Consider the following 22,708-nt stretch of genomic DNA (forward strand, 5'->3'; position numbering starts at 1 on the left):
CGCTCCTATGGCCTATTTTTTGCCTACCTCCTCATGCCTTTTGCACACACTGTATATAGACTTTCTTTTTTCTACTGTGTCATTGACAAGTTTACTGTGTTATTGGCTTGTTTATTGTTTACTCCATGTGTAACTCTGTGTTATTGTCTGTGTCACACTGCTTTGCTTTATCTTGGCCAGGTCGCAGTTGCAAATGAGAACTTGTTCTCAACTAGCCTACCTGGTTAAATTAAGGTGAAATAAACAAATAAAATAGTAGGAAAACAAGTTTCTTACTAATAATATGCCACCTGTTATCACACATGGCACGACCCCACAATTGTTACAATTACAATAAAATAACACTTATTTAAGATACTTAACATATCATTTCATATTCCTGTAGAACTGTAAAAAAAAGAGTGATCATTTGAGCTTTGGAATCAAGTGCTTTCATAAATGCATGGTAGGCCCCATTTCGCTGGAGAAGTGTAAAATAAGCATTATGTCAATTACCCAGCCTTCATGAATTTTGTTTGTTTACATATTGAATTTGATTGCCCAACATCAGTTTCAGCATTTATTTATTTCGTGGCCCGCCTAGAGGGTTCTCTTTCCTTTGCAGTGGTGCTGCATTGCAGTCAGCAACGTTTTCTCTCGGTGGCTGTCCATGGTCCTGAAATCAAATCATCTGAGACAGAGAGAGATAGAGGGGGATGTAGTCTAATTAAATAAATAAAAATACAAAGTAAACACTTGATAGATAATTGAGTAATCTAACAAATTACTCGGTTATAGAATTAATGCGAGTGTATGATCAACGCTTACCTTTTATTCAAAGTTGACTCGCCTGGCCTTCCTGGCAGCAAAAGCTTGCACTGCTTGTTGGAGGTTGATTTCGTAAGACAACTCGTGCTCAATTGATACGGTGGAGAGTCCATTGGGTCTCTCTTGACTCATAGTAGAGCGCAGGTAGATTTTGATGAGTTTGAACATGGAGAATGTGCGTTCTCAACTTACCACTGTCACTGGGAGTGTGAGAAGAGCTCTCAGCGGAAGCAAAGGCACTGGGATACAAGGAGGCCATTTGATGTCTGAATATGTACTCCAGTGCGTCAAGTGGTTTTGCCTCACTGTCCAGTCTCCTGCTCATCACTTCGATGTCCCTGGAATCCCATAAGTAAGGTAACAATTCCTGACATTTAATCAGAGTAAAGGTTCCCTGTCTTAGGTCAGTTAGGATCACCACTTTATTTTAAGAATGTGAAATGTCAGAATAATAGTAGAGAGTGATTTATTTCAGCTTTTATTTCTTTCATCACATTCCCAGTGGGTCAGAAGTTTACATACACTCAATTAGTATTTGGTAACATTGCCTTTACATTTTATAACTTGGGTCAAACTTTTCGGGTAGCCTTCCACAAGTGTCCCACAATAAGTTGGGTGAATTTTGGCCCATTCCTCCTGACAGAGCTGGTGTACCTGAGTCAGGTTTGTAGACCTCCTTGATCACACATGCTTTTTCAATTCTACCCACAAATGTTCTATAGGATTGAGGTCAAGTATTTGTGATGGCTACTCCAATACCTTGACTTTGTTGTCCTTAAGCCATTTTGCCACAACTTTGGAAGTATGCTTGGGGTCATTGTCCATTTGGAAGACCCACTTGTGACCAAGCTCTAACTTCCTGACTGATGTCTTGATGTCTTCAATAAATATATCCACAACATTTTCCTGCCTCGTGATGCCATCTATTTTGTGAAGTGCACCAGTCCCTCCTGCAGCAAAGCACCCCCACAACAAGGTGCTGCCACCCCTGTGCTTCACGTTTGGGATGGTGTTCTTCGGCTTGCAAGCCTGCCCCTTTTTCCTCCAAACATAACGATGGTCATTATGGCCCAACAGTTCTATTTTTGTTTAATCAGACCAGAGGACAAAAAGTATGATTTTTGTCCCCATGTACAGTTGCACACCACAGTCTGGCTTTTATGGCAGTTTTGGAGCAGTGGCTTCTTCCTTACTGAGCGGCCTTTCAGGTTATGTCGATATAGGACTTGTTTGACTGTGGATATAGATACTTTGTACCTGTTTCCTCCAGCATCTTCACAAGGTCTTTAGCTGTTGTTCTGGGATTGATTTGCACTATTTGCACCAAAGTACGTTTATCTCTAGGAGACAGAATGTGTCTCCATCCTGACCGGTCTGACGGCTGCGTGGTCCCATGGTGTTTATACTTGCGTACTATTGTTTGTACAGATGAATGTGGTACCTTCAGGGGTTTGAAAATTGCTCCCAAGGATGAACCAGAGTTGTGGAGGTCTACAATATTTTTTCTGAGGTCTTGGATTTTTTTATTTTCCCATGATGGCAACCAAAGAGGCACTGCGTTTGAAGGTAGGCCTTGAAATACATCCACAGGTACACCTCCAATTGATACAAAATTATGTCAATTAGCCAGAACCTTCTAAAGCCATGACATAATTTTCTGGAATTTTCCAAGCTGTTTAAAGGCACAGTCAACTTAGCATACGTAAACTTCTGACCCACTGGAATTGTGATACAGTGAATAATAGTTCTGCAGGCTCTAGTTTTGCCTAATCTTGATTATTGTCTGGTCGTGTGGTCCAGTGCTGCAAGGAAAGACCTTGTTAAGCTGCAGCTGGCCCAGGACCGAGTGTCACATCTTGCTCTTCATTGTAGTCAGAGGGCTGATATAAATACTATGCATGCCAGTCTCTCTTGGCTAAGAGTTGAGGAGAGACTGACTGCATCACTTCTTCTTTTATAAGAAACATTCATGTGTTGAAAATTCCAAATAGTTTGCATAGTGAACTTAACACCCAGCTCTGGCACACACACTTACCCCACCATACATGCCACCAGGGGTCTTTTCACAGTCCACAAATTCAAGAAAGCGTACAGTATTTTATAGAGCAATTATTGCATGGAACTCCATCCATCTCATATTGCTCAAATAAACAGCAAACTTGGTTTAAAAAAAACAGATAAAGCAACACCTCACGGTACAACGCCTCTCCCCTCTCCCATCTCATGGTGCTGAGGGGTTTCACTGTGAGTCCACCTTTTACATGCTCTTTCAGCAGGTCCCAGCGGTGTGTAGATCTGGAAAAAAATGTATAAATCTGTTGGATGGTGTTAAAAAACTCAGCCACCTCCAAGCAACACGATGCTGCATCAGAGAGAATATTCGCCCCTTGTCATACCCCTGCCCTCTCATGTTCATGCTGGCGATGCCATGTTTCTAGCCACCGTGTTTTTCCTAGCCACCGTGCTTCTACATCTGCATTGCTTGCTGTTTGGGGTTTTATGGCTGGGTTTCTATATTATAGCACTTTGTGACATCTGCTGATGTAAAAGGGCTTTATAAATACAGTTGATTGATTGATTGATTGATTGATGCCCGCCCGCCCCCGTTGTGTCAAGCAGTTCACTAAACTCCAGGAAGTGCTCTCTCGTGCGAACTGACCCACCATCCTTGGTTGAAACAAAACACACCACCATGGTCATCTGCTCTGTTTTGCTTTTGTCTGGTGTGCAGTCCAAAATGAAAGAAACGTATTTGGCTGCTTTTAGCTCACTGCACACTGTCTGCTGGATCTCTGCATGTCAATGATGTCCTTCTGGATTGTTTTACCAAGTTAGTGCATTTTGTCACTCCTTACATGCTCCTTCATGATTCCATCAAAGATACCCAGCATTTTCACAAACTTCAGAAAGTTCCAATTATTTGGTTCATTCAGCTGTCAGTGGTCCCACATAGCGCAATGTTCTGGGTGGCCATTACGAGTATCAGGGCCATGAGCGTCTTCAGCACCGGCTGCCAGTGGAGTCTTTCAGTCAATGGCCCGTTGGGCTTGGGCATCGATAATTTGCTTGGACACCAGCCTGATCTTCTTGACACTATCTAAGTGGTCATGCCACTTCTCATGCGAGCTGAGGAGGTGGTACAGATTATTCCAGTCCCTGGTTCCATCCCTGACCAGGGCAGATTTACACTTGTGCGAAAAAAGTTTGCAGCAAAACCAGAAGGCTGGATCATTTTGCTTGGAAAAGACAAGCCATGGAGTATCCACTCTCTCCCCGTTCTACATCTTCCTATGTACTGTGCCACTGAAAATGTGGCCCAGCCTGCACTAACATGTTCCGTAAAGATCCATTCATATACAGTACCAGTCAAAAGTTGACACACCTACTCATTCCAGGATTTTTCTTTATTTTTACTATATTCTACATGTATATAGATAGATGTATGTAGAAAAATAGTGAATACATCAACACTATGAAATAATACATATGGAATCATGTAGTAACCAAAAAAGTGTTAAACAAATCCAAATATATTCTATATTTGAGATTCTTCAAAGTAGCCACCCTTTGCCTTTGTCACATCCTGACCATATAAAGCCTTTATTTTCTATGGTGGAGTAGGTCAGGGTGTTCTAGTTTATTATTTCTATGTGTAGTCTAGTTTTTGTATTTCTATGTTGGCCTGGTATGGTTCCCCAATAAGAGGCAGCTGTTTATCGTTGTCTCTGATTGGGGATCATATTTAGGCAGGCTTTTCCCACCTGTTGTTTGTGGGATCTTGTTTTTTGTATTGTTGCTTTTGAGCCCTACAAGGCTGTACGTTTGTTTGTTTGTTTCTCTTTATTGTTTTGTTGCTGGTTCACATTTAAATAAATATGATGAACCCAAATCATGCTGCGTCTTGGTCTACCCATTTCGACGAGAGTTACAGCCTTGATGAAAGCATTGCACACTCTTGGGATTCTCTCAACCAGCTTAACCTGGAATGCTTTTCCAACAGTCTTGAAGGAGTTCCCAGATATACTGAGCACTTGTTGGCTGCTTTTCCTTCACTCTGCGGTCCAACTCATCCCAAATCATCTCAATTGGGTTGAGGTCAGATGATTGTGGAGGCCAGGTCATCTGATGCAGCACTCCATCACTCTCCTTCTTATACAGCCTGGAGGTGTGTTTTGGGTCATTATCCTGTTGAAAAACAAATGATATTCCCAATAAGCTCAAACCAGATGGGATGGCACATCGCTGCAGAATGCTGTGGTAGCCATGTTGGTTAAGTGTGCCTTGAATTCTAAATAAATCACTGACAGTGTTACCAGCAAAGCAACGCCACACCATCACACCTACTCCTCCATGATTCACAGTGGGAACCACACGTGGAGATAATCTATTCACCTGCTCTGCGTCTCACAAAGGCAAGGCGGTTTGAACCAAAAATCTGAAATTTGGACTCATCAGACCAAAGGACAGGTATCCACCAGTCTAATGTCAATTGCTCGTGTTTCTTGGAATAAGCAAGTCTCTTCTCCTCATTGGTATCCTTCAGTAGTGGTTTCTTTGCAGCAATTCGACCATGAAGGCCTGAGTCACACAGTCTCCTCTGAACAGTTGATGTTGAGATATGTCTGTTACTTGAACTCTGTGAAGCATTTATTTAGGCTGCAATTTCTGAGGCTGGTAACTCCTAATGAACTTATCCTCTGCAGCAGAGGTAACTCTGGATCTTCCTTTTCTGTGGCGGTCCTCATGAGAGCCAGTTTCATCATAACACTTGATGGTTTTTGTGACTGCACATGAAGAAACTTTCAAAGTTCTTGAAATGTTCCGGATTGACTGACCTTCATGTCTTAAAGTAATGATGGACTGTCATTTCTCTTTGCTTATTTGAGCTGTTCTTGCCATAATATGGACTTGGTCTTTTACCAAATAGGGCTATCTTCTGTATACCACCCCTACCTTGTCCAATGTCACGTATACTCTCTCTCCATTCTCTAGGTCATCAGGCTGCTGATTATCCAACACACCTGTCACCATTGTCAAGCACACCAGCGCCTCATGACACTCACCTGGACTCCATCACCTCCTTTATTATTTTCCCTATATTTGTCACTCCGCTTGGTTCTTTCCTCAGGTGTTATTGACTCTGTTTCATGTTAGTGCGTTGTTTGTGTTTCGTGTTTATTGTTTAGTTTATTTATTAAAACACTCACTCCCTGTACTTGCTTCCCGACTCTCAGCGCACTCGTTACAACTGATTGGCTTAAACGAAGGAAAGAAATTCCACAACTGAACTTTTAACATGGCACACCTGTTAATTGAAATGCATTCCTTGTGACTACCTCATGAAGCTGGTTGAAAAAATGCCAAGAGTGTGCAAAGCTGTCATCAAGGCAAAGGGTGGCTACTTTGAAGAATCTCAAATATAAAATATATTTTGATATGTTTTACACTTTTTTGGTTACTACATGATTCCATATGTGCTATTTCATAGTTTTGATGTCTTCAGTTTTATTGTACAATATAGAAAATAGTAAAAAAGGAAGAAAAATCCTTGAATGAGTAGGTGTGTCCAAACTTTTGACTGGTACTGTATTTTGGCCCCTCACCGGGATCTTTTATGATTTTTGTCTGGCAGTCGGACTTAGCAACAACACCACCACTGTCATCGGGGGACGTGGAGTGATGAATCTGAGTAGTAGGGTCTCCGCCGGCATTGTTTGGAGGTGTGGCTAGGCCTGGTGCAACCATCTGTTCTCGTCCACCCAGAGAGCTGTCATCATGGGTGGAAGTGGATGGCGGTTCGCCGGAGGAGTACACAAACTTTAAAACTGTTTAGGAAGACGATTAGTGATTAAGACAGTAGCCTAACCTAGCCATTTAATGTTAGCTAGCTACTACTAGTCGATATCATTTCAGCGAAAAGCTATAGAGATTTGAAACAAAATTAGTCTCTTAGACATTTAGACATTGTAGCAAAAAACTACCAGGAAGCGAATATATAAAAAAAAACTAATGATAAGAGTCACAATCTCTAAACCAAATAAATTCCCTGCTGAATCGTATTCAGCGTGCAGCAATATCCATCAGCCGGTGTGGAGAATGACAAGCATTCGCCGAGACTGACCCTGTTTGCTGGTTCTAGCAGCGAAGAGTACAATCATTTAAATGGCAGACACATTTGTATTAATGTTCCAAAATTGGATAATCCCATATAAACACACACACCACCATAGCTATCAAGAATAGTGGGAGTGAACTTCGATAGAAGCGGGAATGGGGTGGGGGGCCGGAACTGCAGCAACCACTATGAGCTAGTGTCTGGGTGGTGGTGGTCAGTGGTGTAGTAGCCGATCAGGGACGCCGGAGGGTGGCAGCCAATTGCAAAAATGCCGCTCCAAATTCAAGTGCCGCCGTAGGTGACTGCCTAATCTTGCCTAATGGGAGGGCCGGCCCTGATGGTAGCTCTCCGGGAACAGGGTTGGAGTGCCCTGGTCTAAGCCAATGAAACATAAAGGCAAAATAAACATGAAACACTGCTACTTCAAAAGCCTTGGCATGTATTCAGATCCTAAATACAGATCAAAGAAGGCCTGCCATTTGACTGGTATCATTTAAGACAGAGCATCCTAACCAGAGGTGTTTTTAATTCTCTTGGGGTTTTCTGTGGGTTGGATAGTGGAGAAAAAAACCCAAAAGATTGCCACTTTCAAAGCTTTTTTGTTCGGGCGGAAAGTGGTCGAATTCATCTTTAAGTAAATGCTAAAAGATTAAAGGTATCTATCTATCAAGAGACTATGTACAGTAGGCACGGTGGAGATGGATCAAATTAATATTTGAAGCGCTTTAATACAGTTTGAGGGTATGTAAGTAATAATAGGGAGAAAAAGTGAAGTGCTGACAGATCCAAAGTCTCAGTGGAAATGATATATTGGTGATAAAATGTCCTTCCAGTCTTCATAGACTGTGAAACATTGAGACAGCCCTAACAAAAATGAATTTGTTGTGGCAAACTTAATAGTGTTCCACAAAATGTTGAAAGAAATTTGCAAATGTTCATCAGTGGTGACTCTGCAGCAAACCTTAGACAACAACCATATTTATTGCCACTAGTGGCAAACAGTTTACCAGAAGCCATTTCTGGTGAACACATGAGTTCCAAGACCAGTAACCGTTGATGACCAATCACAGGGATTAGAAAAACCTGTTGGAAAATGGAAACCAAGCTAGCCATCTAGCTAAGCTACCTACCGAAGTTGTCCAGTGGAGTGTCTAACTTATTAAACTTCCTAATAAAGATTCAAATTGTGTTAGCTAATTGATGCCTAGTTAGCAATTTCATGTTTTATGGGATAGAGTGAAAGACATTTTGTTGATACCAGTTTCAATCTGTCAGCACCACTGACTGGCTAGCGCTTAGCTAGCTAGCTAATGTTAGCTATCATATTTCTGCACAAATAATGTAATAGCTAGCTAGCTAACTAATGATTTGCCTAAACACTTATTTTTAGGTGAATACATTGCTGTATTTTATTACCAATATGCATGTCAATATGCTACTGTCACTGTTCAGTAGCATGTTAGCTAGCACAACAGCAACAATATGAGGTTACTTGACATCAAAGCAAGACTTAACTTTTGCAGATGGATACCCTTCCCCTACCAGTGGTGTTGGAAGAGGCTGTATTGAGAGGAGGTTATCAACACACTGGAAAGATGTTTTTGGTACACTCATTCATAACACTTTTTTGGGGTGATAAATGAGTCTTCAAGATTGATAAGGTAAGTAAATGCATGTGTTATTATCATAAATGTAGCCCATACATTGTCTTTGTAACAATTAGATTGTTAATTGCTTTAAACGAGTAGTTCATGATCATGTGTTGTCCTTCTCGCTTTCTCGAAACAATCAGTTACAAGGCAAAAAGACAGATTGAGGACAGAGAAATATGTGTACACCAGGTCAAGACTTCTTGCATGGCTTTGAGATGTACTGTAAATTCACAATAATTCCTTTTGGAAAAATAATATGAATTGCCATATTAAGTATAACTCAAATGATGTTGTTTTTCTTCCACCCAAGCCTTACACACCTGAGTCAGGAAAAAGAGACAACTAATAGACAACTGTTTCTTGATGATGAAGTCCCCAGTCTAGATTGAATATCATAATTAGTTCATTAGTTTGAATCAATTGTGTTGAGGCTTGGCTGGAGAAAAATCTTGTCTGGCTCTAGGTGTAGAAGGTGAGTTTAATAAAGAAACGATGCAGATGAACAAACATGAGAGGCGTGATAGAAAACAATACCACCTAATGACTAAATAAAGGGGAAGTAATCACCGAAGAAATGATGACCAGGTGGGTGTAATGATGGGGAGCAGGTGTGCGTAATAATAGTTGCCAGGGCCGATGGTTAGTAGACCAGTGACCTCGAGCGCAAGAGGGATAGAGCAGGAGTAGGCGTAGGTGTAGGCAAAGGCGTGACAGTCCCAGTTTATGCTAGCTACATCATTTGTTTATATAGCATTTATACAAAGGCAGAAACATTGTTTCCTTGCTGAAACATATATAGAATGCCAGTATCAGTGAGAAGCTTAGCAACATCAAGGCAACTTTGAAACAGGTGACCCTGTTTTTCCAAAGCCAAACCCACACATTATCTGCTGAGTTATTAAGATGACAAACTAGAAAATGTTTTAAGTGATTGTTTTCAGTATTCTAATTTAGTTTTTGTTGTTTGAATTATTACAATTAAACGTCCTTTGGTTGGAAGCTATTGCTCAGTTATCACTAAGGTCAACATCCCCATAGTGTTTACATTTCTCAACATGTACATGTTGTAGTTAGATACAAATATTAAATAAACAATTTATTTGGGAAATATCCAGTCTTAGGTCTTTTCTTCATTAGCATGCTGATGACTTGAAATTGTATTGGATTTATTTTGATCTGTTAAGACATCGAATACATATTGTTTAGTATATTTAGTACATTTGTCATTTTTTTTATATAAATGTTTATTTAGCTTTCTCTGTAAAAATCAAGTTCATTTAAAGTTATATGTGATTTGGTTTATGTACACAAAACATGTCAACGTTGTTAACATACAGATTCCAAAAACCTGAAAAATTTGCATATTCATACTGAGTTCGCAGCACATTTGCAGCAAACAGTAGAATGTTCGCCACAAGTTGTTTGCCAGAAGTTCACAAGTCGCACATTTGCCGTAACAGTTAGCAACAAAACTAATTTGCATGTGACAATATGAGCTTGCTGCAAATTTATGGCAACTTGGCCAACGGTTTGCCAGAAGCCAATTTTTTTCCCCGGTGAGGGAGCTACAGAAACCAAGTTTAACCATGTTTTTTTTGGGGGCCCGACAGCTACAGACACCCAAAGGACCCCTGCACTCCTTTATTTATAGCTTACTCACCCATACTGTTGAAAAGTGTACTGTACAGCATGCTTTCAGCTCTACCCATGTTTAGTAAGCCAAGTACAGTATTACTAAATCTACCACAGCAAAAAAAGGGATTACACTTAGCCTGCCAGTGGCTCAAAGCATAGTGTGACGAAACATAAAGACAGAGGACACAAAGGGCTGAAGATGTACAGGCCAAAAGCGTCAGGACTGGCTGAGTGGAGCACATTAAAGAAGTTAAACCTCTCTACATTCTAACTCTACGTGACAAAAGGGTGTGTGAGTACAGCACAAATGATAGGCAAAGCAGTAATCTGAATGGTTGTTGGCATTGGGGGTTTAAAGGGACATTGCACTCCAAAATCGAAATGTGTCAAATTTTTCCAAACCTCCAAAGCAGTCTAATGTCTATATGAGTCCACATGCCATCTCATTGGGATGTGTAGATCGATGGCTATATGCCTCATCCCCAAATGAATAGAACATATAAGCCCCGAAACATGACATGGGGTTTACGTTTTCCATTCATTTTACACTGTGGCATAAAGCTGGATGTCAAAACAGACGGCCTGGGTCGTGAACACATCATGACATTAGACTACTTTTGAGGTCTGAAAGCATCTGATTTTGGACTGTATTGTCACTTTCAATTCATACCTCAGATTAAAGAAAACAAGCCATACACTTCTTTCATAGTGAGCAAATGGTTGAACAAACTTTCCATTTGAAAAAAGTTAGTGATGTTTGATTAGATGCAAGCAAATGTTCTTAATTTTTTTTTAAGTAAGCTCCATTTGATTAGGTTTTAACATTTGGGCTGTTTGAAGAGATTAAATCAAACTTGTTTCCACACTTCTGCCAATACACCAAGACGTATGCATGTAATTACGTTGTTGGGGAAATTCAGCAATTACTGATAAGATAAAATTGACTGCCGTTTTTGTTGACAAATATCTACTGTTAGTTTATTCATGATTTTCGTGAAGGCACCATTCCCTGGCTAGCTGCGGGGCACATTTTAAAATATACACAACTGGTGCAGTGCAAATGTTATATTAAAAGAGACCTTGCAAAATTGTGTTCATGCATTTTGGACCATCTGCACAGAGAAACCACAGGCTCGAGGCTCAGTGACTCTCTGTAAACTGATTAAAAAATATATATATATTCTCGGATGGAAAGTAAGGCTTTACATGATAGTATAACTATCCATTATAGTGCATGTAAATGTCCTCTATCCAAGTCATTTAAGAACCGTAGTGTACTCGTGCACAGTCAAGGTCTTTCCCATGAAAATAACATTGACCCTAGGGAGGAGGTGAAGTACAGGCTCCCCAGAGTATACTTTACCACCAGTCAGCAAGACAAACATGTCCTCTCTCTGTAAGGTTAGAGAAAACACAATGACAGAGAAGACCAGATTCCCAGTCTTCTCACGGACAAGTGGAACGATGAAGAATTCCGTGATACAAACAGCCAACCGACTAGATGTTCTTTTCCATTTATAAGGTTAACTTTTTAATTTCCAGGATGACTTGACGATAGCAGATCAGAATTTTTAAAATCCATATTAATAGTAACACAGCGATATCAGCGACATGTAAATGCTGTGACAGCCCATTTTTTTGGCACACGCAAGGACACGTACAAAGCTACTAAGGAATGCCTATAGAGGTTGATGTATTTTTGGATATATTGGGGATTACAGGTCGACCCTCATCTCACTATTCCTAAAAGTGTGTGTGTGTGTACAGGGAGAAATAAAGGAGGCTCTTTAAATGTGTTTTCACTGCATGATGTTGCAAAGATGATGGATTTTCATCAGGTGTTCAGTTCTTCATGGCTTCGCATGAAACCAGAAGTCTTTTCAGGCGTAAGAGTAAAATGCTCCCGTAAAAAGTTTTCAATGTGTTCTTTCTTTTTCTTTCTTTTCCAAAATCAGGTTTTTAGAAAACAGGTTTTTAGAAAAATGTTTATTTTTAGAAACAAACACAAAAAGGAAATATCACATTTACATAAGTATTTCCCTTGATCCTCACTAGTCTCCCAGTCCCTGCCACTGAAAAACATCTTCACAGCAAGTTGCTGCCAACACCATGCTTCACCGTAGGGCTGGTGCCAGGTTTCCTCCAGACATGAAGCTCTGCATTCAGGCCAAATAGTTCAATCTTGGTTTCATCAGACCAAAGAATCTTGTTTTGCATGGTCTGAGAGTCCTTTAGGTGCCTTTTGGCAAACTCCAAGCGGGCTGTCAAGTGCCTTTTACTGAGGAGGTGCTTTCGTCTGACCACTCTAACAAAAAGGCCTGATTGGTGGAGTGCTGTAGAGATGTTTGTCCTTCTGGAAGGTTCTCCCATCTCTACAGAGGAACATCAGGTTTTTGGTCACCTCCCCAACCAAGGCCCTTCTCCCCCTATTGCTCAGTTTGGCCGGGTGGCCAGCTCTAGGAAGAGTCTTGGTGGTTCCAAACGTCTTCCATTTAAGAATGATGGAGGCCCCTGTGTTCTTGAGGAACTTCAATGCTGCAGAAATGGTTCGGTACCCTTCCCCAGATCTTTGCCTCAACACAATCCTGTCTCGTACAGTAGCTCTACCGATAATTCCTTCAACCTCATTTCTTGGTTTGTGCTCTGAAATGCACTGTCAACTGTGGGACCTTACATAGACAGGAGTGTGCCTTTCCAAATCATGTTCAATCAACAAAATGTACCACAGGTGGACTCCAATCAAAGTTGTAGAAACACCTCAAGGATGATCAATGAAAACAAGATGCACCTGAGCTTAATTTAAAGTCTCACAGTAAAGGGTCTGAATGCTTATGTAAATAAGTCATTTCTGTTTTTAATTTTTAATAAAATAGCAAACATTTCTAAAAACCTGTTTTCGCTTTGTCATTATGGGATATTGTGTGTAGACTGATGAGGAAAATGCTTTCATTAACCCAGAAAGAGACTCAGCTGTAATCACTCAGGGGTGTGAAAACTTACAGTACCAGTCAAAAGTTTGGACACACATACTCATTCAAGGGTTTTTCCTTATTTTTACTATTTTCTACATTGTAGAGTAGGTGAATGGTTTCCACTGTAAAGCATGGAGGAAGAGGTGTGATGGTGTGGGGGGGGGCTTTGCTGGTGACACATTATTTAGAATTCAAGGCACACTTAACCAGCATGTCTAACACAGGATTCCGCAGCGATACGTCATCCCCATCTGGTTCGCGCTTAGTGGGACTATCATTTGTTTTTCATCAGGACAATGACCCAGCACACCTCCAGGCTGTGTAAGGACAATTTGACCAAGAAGGAGAGTGATTGGAGTGCTGCATCAGAAGACCTGGCCTCCACAATCAACCGATCTCAACCCAACTGAGATGGTTTATGATGAGTTGGACTGCAGAGTGAAGGAAAAGCAGCCAACAAGTGCTCAGCATATGTGACAACTTCAAGACTTCCAGACTGTTAGAAAAGCAATCCAGGGGCCTCCCGGGTGGTGCAGTGGTGAAGGAATTATCGGTAGAGCTACTGTACGAGACAGGATTGTGTTGAGGCAAAGTCTCTTTCATCAGAGACTCTGGGTTCGCGCCCAGGCTCTGTCGTAACCAGCCGCGACCGGGAGGTCCGTGGGGCGACGCACAATTGGGCTTGGCCGGTAGGGATGTCCTTGTCTCATCGCGCTAACCAAGGCTGCCTGGTGCGCAATGTTTCCTCCGACACATTGGTGTGGCTGGCTTCCGGGTTGGATGCGCGCTGTGTTAAGAAGCAGTGCGGCTTGGTTGGGTTGTGTATCAGAGGACGCATGACTTTCAACCTTTGTCTCTCCCGAGCCCGTACGGGAGTTGTAGCGATGAGACAAGATAGTAGCTACCAAAACAATTGGATACCACGAAATTGGGAAGAAAAAGGGGTAAATAAAAATAATAAAAAAATGTTTTTAAAGCATTCCAGGTGAAGCTGGTTGAGAGAATGCCAATCGTGTGCAAAGCTGTCATCAAGGCAGCTACTATGAAGAATCTAAAATATTTTCATTTGTTTAACACTTTTTTGGTTATGGGCTCCCGGGTGACGCAGCGGTCTAAGACACTGTGTATCAGTGCTAGAGGCGTCACTACCGACCCTGGTTCGATTCCAGGCTGAATCACAACAGGCTGTGATTGTGAGTCCCATGGGGTGGAGCACAACTGGCCAAGTGTCGTCTGGGTTTGGCCAGGGTAGGACGTTTGTAAATAAGAATTTGTTCTTAACTGACTTGCCTGGTTAAATAAAGGTTTAATAATTTTTTTAATGTGTTATTTCATAGTTTTGATGTCTTCACTATTATTCTACAATGTAGAAAATAGTACAAATAAAGAAAAACCCTTGAATGAGTAGGTGTCTAAACTGTTGACTGGTACTGGATGTAAAATTGATATTTCTGTATTTTTTCATTACATCAAATTTGTATTATGTTGAAATGTTTTTTTTTTTTAATTGAGTCTGTAGCGTAACAAAATGTGGAAAAAGGGAAATGGTCTGAATATTTTCCAAATGCACTGTATATGTAGTGCCTTCATAAAGTATTCATACACCTTGACTCATTCCACATTGGCCTCATGGTGAAATCCCTGAGTGGTTTTCTTCCACTCCATTAACTGAGTTAGGAAGGACGCCTGTATTTTTGTGGTACCTGGGTGTATTGATACACCATCCAAAGTGTAATTAATAACTTCACCATGCTCAAAGGGATATTCGTTTTTTACCCATCTACCAACAGGTGCCCTTCTTTGCGAGGCATTGGAAAACCTCCCTGGTCTTTGTGGTTGAATCTGTGTTTGAAATTCATTGCTTGACTGATGGACCTTACAGATAATTGTATGTGTGGGGTACAGAGATGAAGCAGTCATTAAAAAATCATGTTAAACACTGTAAACAGAGTGAGTCCATGCAACGTATTATGTGCTAAATGGTCTGCAGTGCTAAGTCAATAGCTAGTTATCTAGCTAAGTGGTTAGTTTCTTATAAAATCAAGCTTCTCTCTGTAAAAGCAGAGAATCCCCTCCTGGATCAAGAGCCTTGCTGTCTGATATTTGTTTTGTGTGTGCAAAAAACTGTGAGTAGCATTTTTTAGTTACTTGTATAACTTTATGAGCTGGGATTTCTGTCCTGCAAATAGTTTGTCAGAGACTGTATAACATTTTTGGAAGCTAGTTTTTGCCATGGGATTTAATGTACTGTTAGCATTGCTAATGTTCAGATTACAGAGGCTCAGTGGGGTTTGAAAACAGGGCCCCTTGTGTTCAGTACCGGTATTACCGAATATCCCAGGATGGCAGAATGTCGGTATGAAGGAATGACAATCTGAAACCCCCCCAAGCCTAACCAGACCCAAACATAGAAACATAATACACAGAGAAATACACTCACACAGACACAGACCCACACAGACACAGAATACTCTGACAAATAGACACAGAGCACAAACAAAGATACCCACGTACAGAGGCAAACAGAAAATGAGAGGAATTCATGTATGTCCCTAGCTTGGGAACAGCAGCACACCAAGACCCATAGGGACACTTATTCCTTCAACATCTGGGCTGATCAAAGTAACAGGGAGGAACACGGGTTGGCCACTCCAATCCCCAAACCCCATAGCTAAGCATCCATTGGCTTAGAACCCCATCACTTCTACAAATAGTGCTATTAGACAACATATGGTTAGGTGGGCTTTTGGCTAACAACAGCCAAGAGATCAGAGATGATTATTATCTCAGGAGCTGTCAACTCAGTGGGGGCATATCTGTCTCTGGTTGTTTGCCTTAGCATGTATGCATGACGTTTTGAAATCCAAAACCGTGCACTGATTGAAGTGTAATGTATCAGGGGGTGGTGTGTGTGAGTTTATTGGATGCAGTATAGCAATTGTTCAGGGCTTGTAAGAGCGATTCTTTTAAAAACCAATAAAGCACAAACAATATTCAAAGAGGGAGAGAGCGAGAGAGAGAAAGATATCAAGAGAGTATGGCGAGGGAGAGAACCTAGCAGAAGAGGCATACAATGTCTTGGAGAGAAGGGAACATTGGGACACTGGGCTTTCTAAAATAAAAGGACAGTCATTTATCACAGTTTAGTGGTAGGGCAGGAAGTGATTGCAATGAAGTGCCTCAGAAATGGAAGTGTTGTGATCTGGGGGGAGTGAGAGGGAGAGATGGAGGGAGAGAAAGAGGGCCCGTTGCCAGGGTCCGTTGCAGGACAGAACAGACTCATTTAGGTGTCTGCAGAGCTGAATGGCAGTAGTGCTTCCTCTATCAGTGGCTGGGGGGACGTGCCTAGCGTGTTGAGCAGTCCCTTCCTGTGGCCTGGGTCCTTAAATCAGCAGAGCCTGGCCAGGTCCAGCCAGCAGCTGCCTCACTCGCTGCCTCTCTCCCTCGCTCTCTCCTCTCTGCATCTCTCTCTGCTCATTCTCGTCCATTATTTCTATCTCTTTCCCTGCTGTCCCTCTATTTATCTAATTTTCTCTGCTCTCTTTCCACCCTCGCTCTCTCTTTCCCTCCTCTCCGTCTCTCTCTTTATCCAATGTCTACTCTCTCTCCCTCTTTCTCCCTCACTCTAGGTGAGAGGCACCAGCACCACGATCAGCTTCAGCCCCCAAAGAGAGACCCCAGCCAGATACACTGACCTTGACCCTGGCTAGAGGATCTACACTAAGTGTGTCCTTGTGCGAATCCCAAAGGTATCCTACTAAGGTATATTAGGCAAGCAACATGACTCCATGACTTTGAATCTTCCTAGGCCAGTTGGAGAACACCACCAGGTGTTCATGTACTGTAGTTTTTCATGTACATTTACAATGTAGGACCTGGTGAATAATCGCGGTCCCAGGGAACATGAATGCATAAACCATTTGAACCATGATGTGAATCGTAACTCAAAACAATGGCAGTGGGTTTGGCGAACCACATCATCACTATTGGTTGGTTCTCAGCAGTGGAAAACATTTACCATGGTAAAATACCAACTTTTAAGAATTGCTTCCAAAGTATACTTCTGTAGCAACATTTCCATCGGTTGCAGTTTGATAACCCACTGTCCAGTGGGCATATCCAAACATCCATATCAAGCAACATATTTCTACATCAAATCAAATCAAATTTGAATGGTCACATACAAATATTTAGCAGATGTTATTGCGGGTGTAGCAAGATGCTTGTGTTCCTAGCTCCAACAGTGCAGTAGTATCTAACGAGTATCCAAATCAAAAATCTCTTCATCCCATGAAGGGTGGAATGGAATTCTGATGTGTGCCTTTATCAAAGAACCCATAAACTCCATACAGTAAGCACATTTCCACAAGTGCATCTTAAAAATGCAGACAGACATAGTTACTGTACTATCTCTGTCCAACTCCCCCACCAAAGACAATTCAGAATTCAAAGAGAGTAGATATACTGTAACATCAAATCAAGTCAAAGTTTGTCACGTGCGCCGAATACAACAGGTGTAGACCTTAGAGTGAAATGCTTACTTACAGGCTCTAACCAATGGTGTGAAAAAAATACAAATAAAAAAGGTGTGTGTGTGTGTGTGTGTGTGTGTGTGTGTGTGTGTGTGTGTGTGTGTGTGTGTGTGTGTAAAGAAATAAAACAACAGTAAAAAGACATTTGAAAATAACAGTAGCAAGGCTATAAACAGACACCTGTCAGTCAGGCTTATTGAGGTAGTATGTACATGTAGGTATCGTTAAAGGTGACTATGCATATATGATGAACAGAGAGGAGCAGAAGCGTAAAAAGAGGGGTGAGCAAATTGAAATCAGTTCCCCATTTGGGTCATAATCGTCCAGTGGTAGTTCTGAAAGTGGAGCCAGAAAGTAAACTAAACGCCCACCCGAGTAAGGCATGACAGCCGGTAGCAATACATCTCATACATTTACCAGCTAAGTGTGGACAGGCAGAGATGAATGTATAAATTGCATCTATTACTGTACATTGCTCCTCTTTCATCAAATGTCTGTGCAGCATACCAAGATATAAAAAGACTGAATATCATGAAACGGCAACCTTTTGATGTGTATGACTGTAAAAATGGCAGAAATATTACAATTAGAAATTCACATACAGTTCAAATGACTTGGATGGCAGTTCTAGTGTTTAAACCTCCAGAAAAGATGGTCACAGAACAGGCCTTTGGAGTTAGTTTTTCTGAAGTCTCCTAAGGGAGGTAGCAAAAGGTTAGATAGAGAATAGAGCAATAATCTCACTCAGTTTAGCTCAACCTTTGCCAGACGGATATTTCCAGGCTGTACCTTAAGCAGTCAAACCTTTGGGAACAATCCCTGTGGCAACAAGTTATAGTCTGTCAGGACATGGACCTCTGCTGCGGTTCTCTCGCAATATTACGTTGCTAGATAAATGTCGACGAAGAGCTCACTTGACATTTTCATATGGCAGTCAAATACACGGGGTATTTCCACAAAATAAAATGCATACTAAGAACAGGGACAATTGAGGTGAATTGCTACAGAAGGATAGATACTGTATACTAATAGACCTTGTTGACAGTTTGAAATGTATAATTACAGAACTTTATGATGGATAGCTGGTCAAAACCACTTTTACGTGAATATAATTCCAAATGCTGTGAAGTAGTAGTTTATACTGTGTGGAGGTTAGAAGCCAGATTCCTAAATTGTATCTTAGCAGACTAATGTTCTCTAGCGAGGGAACCAATCCCGGGAGTGTCAAGAAGAGACATCATTAACAACTGCAGAGGACACTCAAAATTACAGTGCTAAGATAAATATCATAAGCTAGGGGTTGCCAACCGCGCGCCGTCGCCAAAGAGCAAGTAGGCCCCGACAATAAATAGCGCTTCAATTAACATTGGAGTTCATTTTTATTGTTATGAGGGAAGATATTTCATCTTCCCCCTACTTCAGCTTGTGTCATAACCACTCTTTCATTTGAAGCTCTCTGCGTGCCATAAACTAATTTATATGGTTCCTGATCATAATGAGCCAAATGCACCAGCGGCTTCATAAAGCATCGATGTGTCTACTGATTCCAGCCTGTCTCCGTTTTTTTTTTTACACCCTTCCCGGAGTTCGATTTGAGGTTTTTACATACAGTTCCCAAACCTGCTGTTAACGTCCTGGCTAATGAAAGGTAGCCTGGCTAAAGGGTGACAGGGATCGAACCAGGCGCTTGACCGTGAGACACCTGACATTGAGGAGAGCTTTCAAGGCCTAAGGTTGGGCCCTGGCCAGTGCCACCACCTGAATTTGAAGTAATTTATGAATGCATAAAAATATTGCCAATGATGTCGCCGGAGTCATTACATTGCACTGTGAAGATTCGAGAGAGGAACAGGAGAGAACGAGGAATCGGTCACAGACACACCATGTACATTGACATGTACACAAGCAGGGCAGCAGCTTTGTGCTCAAAATAAATCATTTCTCTGTCGTTATGGAAAGATCATTGTGGGCGTAATGGAAATCTTATAGTCGCTTGAAAGTGCTTGTTTCCATGTTCAACATATTTCGGGTCAAAAAAAGCTTTTTGATTAATGTTATAATAACCATCTTAATTACAATTCAGTTCCACAGACTCTAGTGAGCTTATATCATAATTTTAATTGGGATAAATGTTCATTAATTGATAAGTGTTCCCTCAATACAATCCTAATTTATTTTGTCCTTGTGTCTAGTATCTCTTAGCCTGCCCTCCTGCGAATGCTTTCATTGAGCGTATCGGATGCCTCCTTGATTCATGTGGATGAAGACGTGCAAGCTATCTGTGATCTCCATCTGACCTTGTGCTCCCTTGCTCCCCTGCTCCCCCGGTGGGATGAGAAACATTTCTACCTGCTACTAATGAACTAATTTGATTGTCTCAATTGTGTATTGCCTGACAGTAATTGATTTTCCTCCACTCGAATGTAGCCTGGACTGATGAAATACAGACAATTCGCTGCAACACTAGGGCTGGCACAATTACCGTACAACAGTGTAAACGACGGTTATAGACAAAGACCATGAAAATGAATTAACCGTCATAGCCGGTTATTTTAGCTGACTGAAGACGGGATGGCGGGACATTCGTGCAGTTGAGTCTGTTTCTGCGTTAACATGGACTTTGAACAACGGGATGAAACTTTGTTGCTCCTTGCTGAAATGTTGAATGTTCATTCAAATGATGTTAACCTATGTGGCTCATGAAATGGAATATATTATTTGGAATATCAGTTGAATCAACAAATCACAGCATATACTGATTGGTACACTTCCTGCTTTAACTTCCTGTTTACACTTCCTGCTTTGCTGCTACAGCTAATGGCTGCCAGTCCACCCGTTATGTGTTTCCACTAGCTTCTTCAGCCACAACGTCAGATTCCACAGCCACAAAGACAAAACTGGCTACAAAAAGTGCATTTTGGTCTTAATTTAAAGGCTCAGCACAGTCAAAAAGCAGTTTTTTTTATATACAGTTGAAGTCGGAAGTTTACACACTTAGGTTGGAGTCATTAAAACTCGTTTTTCAACCACTCCACAAATTTCTTGTAAACAAAATATAGTTTTGGCAAGTCGGTGAGGACGGTGAGGACATCTACATCTAAGTCATTTTTACAACAATTGTTTGCAGACAGATTATTTCACTTATAATTCACTGTATCACAATTCCAGTGGGTCAGAAGTTTACATACACTAAGTTGACTGTGCCTTTAAACAGCTTGGAAAATTCCAGAAAATTATGTCATAGCTTTAGAAGCATCTGATAGGCTAATTGACATCATTTGAGTCAATTGGAGGTCTACCTGTCGATGTATTTCAAGGCCTACCTTCAGACTCACTGCCTCTTTGCTTGACATCATGGGAAAATCAAAAGAAATCAGCCAATCAGCCCAAAATATTGTAGAACTCCACAACTCTGGTTCATCCTTGGGAGCAATTTCCAAACGCCTGAAGGTACCAAGTTCATCTGTACAAACAGTAGTACGCAAGTATAAACACCATGGGACCACGCAGCCGTCGATATCTCTCAGGAAAGAGACGCGTTCTGTCTCCTAGAGATGAACGTACATTGGTGCGAAAAGTGCAAATCAATCCAGAACAACAGCAAAGGACCTTGTGAAGATGCTGGAGGAAACGGGTACAAAAGTATTTATATCCACAGTAAAATGAGTCCTATATCGAAATAACCTGAAAGGCCGCTCAATAAGGAAGAAGCCATTGCTCCAAAACTGCCATAATAAAGCCAGATTACGGTTTGCAAATGCATATGGGGACAAAGATTGTACGTTTTGGAGAAATATCCTCTGGCCTGATGAAACAAAAATAGAACTGTTTGGCCATAATGATCATCATTATGTTTGGAGGAAAAAGTGGGATTCTTGCAAGCCAAAGAACACCATCCCAACCGTGAAGCATGGGGGTGGCAGCATCATGTTGTGGGGGTGCTTTGCTGCAGGGGGGACTGGTGCACCTCACAAAATAGATGGCATCATGAGGTAGGAAAATTATGTGGATATATTGAAGGAACATCTCAAGACATCAGTCAGGAAGTTAAAGCTTGGTCGCAAATGGGTCTTCCAAATGGACAATGACCCCAAGCATACTTCCAAAGTTGTGGCAAAATGGCTTAAGGACAACAAAGTCAAGGTATTGGAGTGGCCATCACAAGGCCCTGACCTCAATCCCATAGGAAATTTGTGGGCAGAACTGAAAAAGCGTGTGCGAGCCAGGAGGCTTACAAACATGACTCAGTTACACCAGCTCTGTCGAGGGGAATGGGCCGAAATTCACCCAACTTATTGTGGGAAGCTTGTGGAAGGCTACCCAAAACTTTTGACCGAAGTTAAACAATTTAAAGGCAATGCTACCAAATACTAATTGAGTGTATGTAAACTTCTGTCCCACCGTCGAATGTGATGAAATAAATCATGCTGAAATAAATCCTTCTATCTACTATTATTCTAGCATTTCACATTCTTAAAATAAAGTGGTGATCCTAACTGACCTAAGACAGGGATTTTTTTACAAGAGTTAAATATCAGGAATTGTGAAAGACTGAGTTTAAAGGTATTTGGCTAAGGTGTATGTAAACTTCCGACTTCAACTGTATATATATATATTTATTTATAATAACACTGTGGACTTGTGAATATTGTGATAATGATATTTTAGGGTAAGAGCTATTTGAAAAGCTGCCTGAAATTTCAGCCTGATGTGGTGGAATGGAGTTTTGGCCTGCCTGGTAAATTTGTTAATAGACCAAAAAGAAAGATGCAATGCTCTCGGAAAGTATTCAGACCCCTCGACTTTTCCCACATTTTGTTACGTTACAGCCTTAATTTAAAATTGATTCAATTGTTTCCCTCATCAATCTACACATAAATCCCATAATGACAAATCAAAAACTGGTTTAAAAAAAACTGAAACATGACATTTATATGTAAGTTTTCAGACCCTTTACTCAGTACTTTGTTGAAGAACCTTTCCCAGCAATTTACA

This window comes from Oncorhynchus nerka, linkage group LG11, assembly GCF_034236695.1.
Source record: "Oncorhynchus nerka isolate Pitt River linkage group LG11, Oner_Uvic_2.0, whole genome shotgun sequence".
In the NCBI taxonomy this organism is placed as follows: domain Eukaryota; kingdom Metazoa; phylum Chordata; class Actinopteri; order Salmoniformes; family Salmonidae; genus Oncorhynchus; species Oncorhynchus nerka.